Source organism: Phalaenopsis equestris, unplaced genomic scaffold (assembly GCF_001263595.1).
Source record: "Phalaenopsis equestris unplaced genomic scaffold, ASM126359v1 Scaffold000672, whole genome shotgun sequence".
NCBI lineage: Eukaryota > Viridiplantae > Streptophyta > Magnoliopsida > Asparagales > Orchidaceae > Phalaenopsis > Phalaenopsis equestris.
The window spans coordinates 35,710-44,888 of NW_018165112.1; positions in this window are offsets into that span (position 1 = coordinate 35,710).

A 9,179-nucleotide genomic window follows, 5' to 3' on the forward strand; every position below is an offset into this window, starting at 1 on the left:
TAAATTTTTAACCTTTAACAAATCCTAAAAGCTTCTATATTTCAACACTCGGGAGCAGAGCGACGATTTCACTATTCCAGAAAAGTTTAGTACATACCCATAGAGTTACATATCATATATATATATATTCGCTTGCGTGCTCCGCTCCGCTCGTTGCGCTGGCTCGCTCTGTTCCGATCCAACATCTGTCCTTTATCTAGTATATGAGCTATATCTAACAAGATCTTTTTGTTGCTTGGATCAATACTATAACTTAAAAGTGTCCTGAGTCGTGCTATATTTATTTGTTGATTTGTATGTATGTAAATTTTTCATATGTGATAGTTTTATATAAGAAACAAGGAACTTGTATAAACGAAGATTCAATCTGTAATTTTTTTTTCTCAAACTGACATTAGTATTTTTTTTATTATTGTCATTTTGATTGTGTTCCAAATGCACGATTTCAATTATCTTAAATAAATTAAATAAGATTAAACTAATCCTCTCAACACAAATTTCAGTTAGGAATATTGTCGTCCCATCAATTTTTTCTATATCATTGTGTTCTAAATTCAATGCAAAATATAAATCTCAAAATAACTCTAAGAAGTTTAATCGATTATAAGTTATAGCTTTAAAAATTTATTTTTTAGATAAAACAAACTCTAAATGGTGTCAAATGATCTTTTCTTCACAACAATTTTGACATGAAAATGACATAATTTTGAGTATTTTTTATTACTCAGTTGAATGAATTGACTTTTGTTGACTATATCTAAATTGATCTAGTTGATATAAAAAAGTACTCACGTTTATGCAGCACTATTTCTTGAATTCCAAGAATTTTTATTGATTCTTTGAGTGTGAGAACAACTTAACATACAGTTGGTAATAAATAGATTTGAAAAGCTGACAATTGATTTAAAATAACGTATGCCTGTTAGTGATGCACGGAACCGAGATATGCTAGATGATGATATAACTTTTGATTTTATTAACTGAATGATGGGTGTTGACTCATCTATATATATGCTAGTTAAGGATCTTCCACATACCAGTATATATATCTAATTCATGAGTCATATGGATATGATGACATGAGTCATTTCAATAGCATCCTACATTTAACTTGTTCTATTAAAGATTTGAGAGAACCTACTGATCCCGGAGTTAACCAAACAACAACGGGAAATACAATTTTTATTCAGAAAGCAAATACGAACTACAACAAACACACACCGAAATAAGAAATCACAATGACATGCAACACAAACACCAAACAAGTGTATGACAAGCACCAAACTAGGGTATGCATCGAAGGGGATGGTGCTGCGACTTGAGGGGGATATGGTTGTCGAGGGGCAAGAAGGAGAAGAGTGGCAGCAATAGGGAAGATGATGGTGTTTGTTAAGGGGTCTGAAAAGTGGATGGCAACAAAGACTGCAGTGTGTGGGGGTGGCAATAGGAGGGTTGCGGTAGGGTTGTAATGCAAGGAACGTGACTGAGAAGGGGCGGCAGAAAGAAGACAACAAACGAGAGGGGGCCAACGGTTGGACATCAGTAGGAATGGCGGTAGAAAACTTCTGACAAGGGCGACAACAAATCAGGCTGCTGGGAGTAAGGCGAGAGAAGCACGTAAGGATAGAAACACACCACCTCAGGACGAGTTACAACCGAAACACCTTCTCGCATTTAGATACAATCCTGGAAGAGGAAACTTGGACACTGACAGCTGCCCTAACTGAAAACTAAATAAAAAAACTTGCATAGAACATATAATTACTACTAGGGTAGTGAAGGGTGGGCAACCTCAATTAAGTGGCAATTCCCAATCAAGGAAGGTCGTGCGCCCCCTCCTCACTTAGGAAGGACCAGTTCACGCAAAGCTGAGCCAGTTCGATAGCTTGTGGTACCACATTCTGCATTCCATGTGGGAGACGCACCCTCAACAGTCTCTCTAGGTTGGGGAGCTTCGACCCCATTAGTTGAAGCTTCTGTCTTTTCATAGTATAGAATCATATCAAGCATGTTGAAGGTAGAGGAGTTGTTGTCCCAGGGCTGAAGAGTCTTCAACTACATCGATATGAGCATCTGGATCCCATTTCTAGTTACACTGTCTCTCAAAACATCAAAGGAGTTTTCCCCACTTGCGAGCAAACACCTATTTCAGTCTAACCATTTGGAGTTACACTGTTGAGCTAAACTCGGATTTCGTGCCAAGTGTATTCTTTGGATTCCTTCAAAATTAACCCAAGGTTGGTTCAACCCTATCTGAAGAGAGGGCAGCTCGAATCTCCTCAAATGGCAACCATGGCAATAAGCTATCGAACAGGATGTCCTGAAACACCCTCTGTACTGACCGCTCTATGTCTGAAACCCACTTTTCTATCTCATTGATTTATGTCATCACTAAAACTGATCTGACTGTCGTTTCACTCTTGTTAAAGATACATGTACTCTCAAACCCTACAGAAGGTAGGGTTATGAGCTTACCATCTTTGGTGATGGAGTAGGTGTTATTGAATCTGTCATGTTTAGTCTGGCAATCAAATTGCCACGGTCTCCCCAACAATAAGTGGTAGGCATCCATGGGCACCACGCTGCACCAAATTTGATTCTGCAACTGACTCCCAATTGAAAACTTCACACAACGCTTCTTGTCAATGCTGACTTTGTTCTTCTTCCTCAATCATATTAGGGAGTACAGTTGGGAATGTATCTGAGTTGTGAGGCTCAACTTATCTCTCATATGTGTATACACTACATTCTTGTTTTTTTCCTCCGTCGATGATTAGACTGCATATCTTTCTTTTCACAGTGCAACAGGTGTAGACTATTTTGTGGCATAGCAACTGCTGCTCCTTTATAGCCTTAGTTTGAAGAACCTATTGAGCCACCAGCATCTCACCCTCATCTGGTGGAATATGGTACTCCTCACCGTGTTCTTCCGCTGCCTCTTTGTTGCTCACGTCTTCCATGACACCCTGTTCGGTGAAGGACACAACTCGGCTCATCGGGCAACTGGAGGTGATGTACCCAAATCCAAAACATCTGAAGCATTTCCTAGCTAGAACTGTAGCAGGTGTGCTATTCCTCTCGAGCTTATTTTTACTTTGAGTGGCGTTGTCCTTCTCCTAACTAGTTTTCTTAACTCTCTATTATGTACTCCTGATGTATATAACTAAATTGGTTGTCTAATGGGCGATGGGTATTTTCTTTGCTTTTGTTGTCTCTCCAGCTTCTGTGCCTAGGTCTATACGTCACCTAAAAACCAGTAAAGTTGTAGCTAAACCGCATTATCGATGGCGGGCTTCAATCCTCCTAATTACTTAGCTATTGTGTGCTCCGCTGGCTCTATCAGATCACATTTCAACTTTGTTGTTTATCTCCACTAATAGGTCTATCTGTTGTAGGTAATTGAGTCTCAAGAAAAGATCATGACAGTAGTGTGGGTTTAGATATTGTCTCTGCAACTCTCTCTTCATCTTCTCCCAGGTAGTAATTTTGTTTCATTCTTCTCTATTTCCCTCTCTCTTCAGGTTCTCACACCACAACAAGACGCTCCTCTTCCGCTTAATAGGAGTCTCTCTCTTCAGGTTCTCGCACCACAACAAGACGCACTTCTTCAGCTTAATAGTAGCTAGTTTTACTTTTCGATCATCTGACATCTCCTTGTATTCAAATACCTTCTTAACTGTCTGCAGTCATTCTATGAAATCATTTGGATTCATTCTCTCCTAGAAATTTGCTATGCTCACTTTCACTCTTGAATCTCTGTATCTTTCAACAGGCACTTCGTCTCTATATTCTCTAGCCGACACTTAATCTATGTATCCTCTAATAGATACTTAATCTCTTGGCCTCCTCTAATGTTGTATCTCAAAGCGTCGTGGCATGTCTTCTTCACTACAATCATTCGTATGGAAGGGATTCTGGTTTTCCTCCCTCTTCACTTCGGATTTCGATTCCACTCTCGTCGGCAGCCTCTCCATAGGTCCTTTCCTCAATGTCATCGAGCCATTGTAGCACTTAACAGAGCTGTGCTACAACTCTTCCATGCTAAACCCTTGATCAGTTTTTGAAAATTGTCTCCTCGGCGACATGATTACGTTTTGTGTGTGGAAGAGAGTGTATGGGGTGATGTAGGGTGGGAAATAAAAAAATTTGGGTGGAGCTAGGGTTGGTATGGATGGATGCTAGAAAACATAGGATATGACTAAGGTTAAACTATCTCTGATGTCAAATGATACTAAAGTTAACTATACAAAAACGAAAAAAAATGCAAGTTTTATTACGGAAAGAAAATATAAGTTACAAAAAACGCACGCCAAAATAGAAAATTACAAAGTCAAGCAACACAAACAGCAAACTAGGGCCTTGATCGAAGGGGGTGATGCTGCGATTTGAGGGGGATTAGTGGGTAGGGATGGCTGGGTGGTCAAGGTGCAACAAGGGCGAGGCTGGCAACAGCAGGGAAGGCGATGGTTGCTGTTAGGAAGGGCTGGAAAGTGGATGACAGCAAAAGTTGTTGTGTGGGGAGCGACAACAGGAGGTAGGATGGTTGTGGCAAGGTGGTGGAAGAGTGGTAGTGCAAGGAATGTGGCTGGGAAGGGGCAACTGCAAGGGGGGGATCGACGGATTAGAGGAAGGCGGGGGAAGCAGGGGAGGATAAATAATTATCACCTCAGGACGGGTTACAAACAGAGCACATTTTTTGTCATCAGATACAACCCTAAAAGGGGAACTTTGATGCCGACATTTATTCTGACATAAAAATGAATAAAAAACTTATCTAAGACTTAGAAAACAATGTATAAATACTACTAGGGTAGCTAAGGGTGGGGCGCTCTCAATCAAGAGGCGATTCTCAATCAAGTAAGGATCGCGCGGTCTCCTTATCCCTCAGGATGAATCAGTTCACGCAAAGTTGAGTCGGTTCGATAGCTTTAGGCTGCAACATCCCGTGTCCCATGCGGGGGACACACCTACATCACCTATTATTAGCAGTTCTATATCCATTGACTCTGACGCTCTATTTTATTTCTATACTGTTTTAGATATCATTTTAACACTGTCATTGTGGGTCTCAAGCCCGGATGTGAAAAATGGAGAGTTGTGTTAGTTAGTCAACAGCCAGCGTAAAACTTGTCGAAAAAAAACATGACATGAATCATTTTGATCTTTGTGTAAGTGTTAGGGCGTCCTCTGAAAGTGATGTTCCATGGAAGTGACACGTTGTATAGCTTGAATACAATGAAAAATGTGCAAGGTCTCTACACTGGCGCTCGGGTGTAGTGTCAAATAAGCAATGGTTCCCACATTACGGACGGATGCAGACAAAAAAGTATAAAACTATTGAAATTAATATTAGGATAAAATATTGGAATATATGTACTCTCAATGGTAAATTAATGAAATTAGTTGATATTATGATTCATAGAAAGATTAATATCTTATATGTTAAGAAGATTGATAGGTTTTAAACTTTGGTACTCTGATAAGAGTCGCACTAGAAATGGTGTAGGTGCAATTATAGATAAGAGTTTGAAAGATAATGTTGTAAAAATTAATAAATTTAGAGATGGAATTATAGTTCTTAAGATTATCATTGATACTAAGATTTTTAATATTATTAGTGTTTATGCTCCTCAAGTAGGTTTAGATATAGGGTCTAAAAAATAAATTCTGTATTGACTTAGAAGACTTAATACAAATGATACCTCTTGAAGAAATATTTTTTTTGAAGAAGATTTAAATGGACATGTTGGTAGAGTGATAGAAGATTTTATAAATATTCATGGTGGCTACAATTTTGGAGTGACTAATGAAGAAGGTATAGCTATTTTAGAGTTTGCTTTAGCATATGATTTTATTATTACTAACACTTTATTCAAGAAAAGAGACGAACATCTTATTACTTATAAGAATGGATGTATTAAAAAATAAATTGATTATTTTCTTATGAGAAGAAGAGATCGTCGAGATTATAAAGATTGTAAGGTCATTCCAAGTAAGGATTTAAGTACTCGACATCATTTATTAGTTCTAGATTTTAAAATGAAGAGTTGTAAAATAAAGAATACTAGAACTCATTATCGTAAATTTAGATGGGGAACCTAAAAGATAAATAAAATTATTTTTATGAATAAAATTCAAGATTTTAAAATTTGGGTTGTTCATGATGAAGCAAATGTTATGTGGGATAAAGTAACGAACGCTATTAAACAAGTAACAAAAGATGTACTTGGAGAATCAAAAGAAAAGTTTATTTAAAAATAGTTGGTGGTGGAATAATAATGTGCAAGGAGAGATAAAATATAAGAATTTATGTTATAAAAAGTAGTTTAAATATAAAAGCTTAGAGAACTGGGAAAAATATAAAGTAGCCTGCCGGGAATTAAAAAGAACAATATGTGACGCTAAAAATTCTGTTTTTAATGATATTTATAATAGATTAGATACTAAAGAAGGTGAAAAATATAATTATAAACTAGCCAAATAGAGAGAAAAGAAAAGTAAAGATTTAACTCAAGTAAAGTGTATTAAAAATAAAAATCAAAAAATGATTTTCTTAGAACAAGATATTCAACATAGGTGGGTGAGTTATTTTCATAAATTTTTTAATGAAGTTTCTGAAAATACAATCGACCTTAGTGATCTTAATATCGTTAATAATAATAAAACGTTTCATTTTTACCATCACATTAGTAAAAAAGAAAACCAGTGGTGGAAAGTCTGTAGGACCTGATGATATCCCAATTGAAATATGAAAATGTTTAGAAGATTTGAGAGTTTCTTGGCTTACTAAACTCTTTAATATTATTTTAAAAACTAAAAAGATGTCTGAGATGTGAAGGAAGAGTATTTTGGTCCCTATTTTTAAGAATAAAGGGGATGCACAAGAGTGTGCAAATTATAGAGAAATTAAGTTGATGTGTCATACTTTAAAATTATGGGAGAGGGTAATTGAACATAGGTTAAGACGCATTACAAAGATTTCTCATAATCAATTTAAATTTATGTCGGGCAGATCTACGATGTAAGCTATACATTTATTGAGAAGTTTGATGGAAAAGTTCAGATATAATAAGGGGAATCTACATTTGATTTTTATTGATTTAGAAAAAGCTTACGATAAGGTTCCATGAGATATCCTTTGGAGAGTTCTTAAGAAGAAAGGTGTTGATATGACTTATATTCAAGTCATTAAAGATATGTATACTAGAGCTGCTACTTGTGTTCGAACTGAGGAGGATTGACCAAATATTTTCCTATTTCTGTTGGATTACATCAAGGATCAACTTTAAGCTCATATGTTTTTGCTTTAGTTATGGATGGTCTTAGTGGACATTTACATGAGGATGTGCCTTGGTGTATGTTTTTTGCTGATGATATCCTTCTCGTGGATAAGACCGAGAAAAAGCTCAGGAAAAACTTGAATTATGGAGGTCTACATTGGAGTCTGAAGGTTTTCATTTGAGTAGAACTAAAACTAAATACATGGAATGTAATTTTAGTAGTAGCAGCTCTAGTGACAGAAGTGTAACTTTGGGCTATCAAATTATTATAAGGTGTGAACGAATTAGATATCTCGGGTTTGTTGTTCAAAGCGATGGTGATATAGATGGGGATGTTAATAGTAGAATTCAAGTTGGTTGGTTGAAGTGGAGTAATGCTTCAAGCCTTTTGTGTGATAGAAATGTACCTCTTAGACTGAAAGTAATTTTTTATAAGACGATGGTGAGACCTACAATGCTCTATGGCGTTGAATGTTGGCCTTTAAAAGAGAAGCATAATAATAAGTTAAGTGTTGCTCGAGATGAGAATGATTAGGTGGTGGACGAGTGGCTTTACACTTAGAGACAAAATGTGAAATGATTATATTCGTGATAGGATTGGTGTATCCTCTGTGACGAACAAAATTAGTGAAAATCGTCTTAGATGGTGGTCGCATTTATCGTCGACCATTTGATGGTCCAATTAGGAGAGTAGATGTTTTAGATTCGACTTATGTTAAGAAAGGTAGAGGTAGACCTAGGAAGACTTGGGCTTGTTGTATAAATGTTCTTATTTTATTAGAACTAAATGAAAATATGACACTAAATAGGATGGAATGGAGAAAAAGGATTCATGTAGGCGACCACACGTAGTGGGATTAAGGCTTTGTTGTTGTTGTTGTACTGTTTTAGATATCATTTTATATGATTACTGAAATGAAATCATTTGATATATGCTAAATTTGGGGATCAACACCTATTCCATCTTAGAATGTGTCAGAGGGCCATATGCAGTAAACAAGTCAAAAGTAGCACGCTGACATGTTCACGAGCAGAATCATATAAATGATGGCCCATTATATGTTCCTAATCTTTATGCTCCTGAGAGTAATGTAATAGCATGTAGATCTTATTGTAGACGTTAGATTATTTCATGTATTTTTGTTTATTCAATTTATAATTATGATATCTTTATTTGAGGTTATTAAACCAGTGGTGGAAAGTCTGTAGGACCTGATGATATCCCAATTGAAATATGAAAATGTTTAGAAGATTTGAGAGTTTCTTGGCTTACTAAACTCTTTAATATTATTTTAAAAACTAAAAAGATGTCTGAGATGTGAAGGAAGAGTATTTTGGTCCCTATTTTTAAGAATAAAGGGGATGCACAAGAGTGTGCAAATTATAGAGAAATTAAGTTGATGTGTCATACTTTAAAATTATGGGAGAGGGTAATTGAACATAGGTTAAGACGCATTACAAAGATTTCTCATAATCAATTTAAATTTATGTCGGGCAGATCTACGATGTAAGCTATACATTTATTGAGAAGTTTGATGGAAAAGTTCAGATATAATAAGGGGAATCTACATTTGATTTTTATTGATTTAGAAAAAGCTTACGATAAGGTTCCATGAGATATCCTTTGGAGAGTTCTTAAGAAGAAAGGTGTTGATATGACTTATATTCAAGTCATTAAAGATATGTATACTAGAGCTCTTACTTGTGTTTGACAGAAAGAGGATTGACCAAATATTTTCTTATTTCTGTTGGATTACATCAGAGATCGGCTTTAAGCCCATATCTTTTTTCATTAGTTATGGATGATCTTACTAGACATTTACAGGAGGATGTACCTTGGTGTATGCTTTTTGCTGATGATATTCTTCTCGTGGATAAAACGAGAGAAAAAGCCCAGGA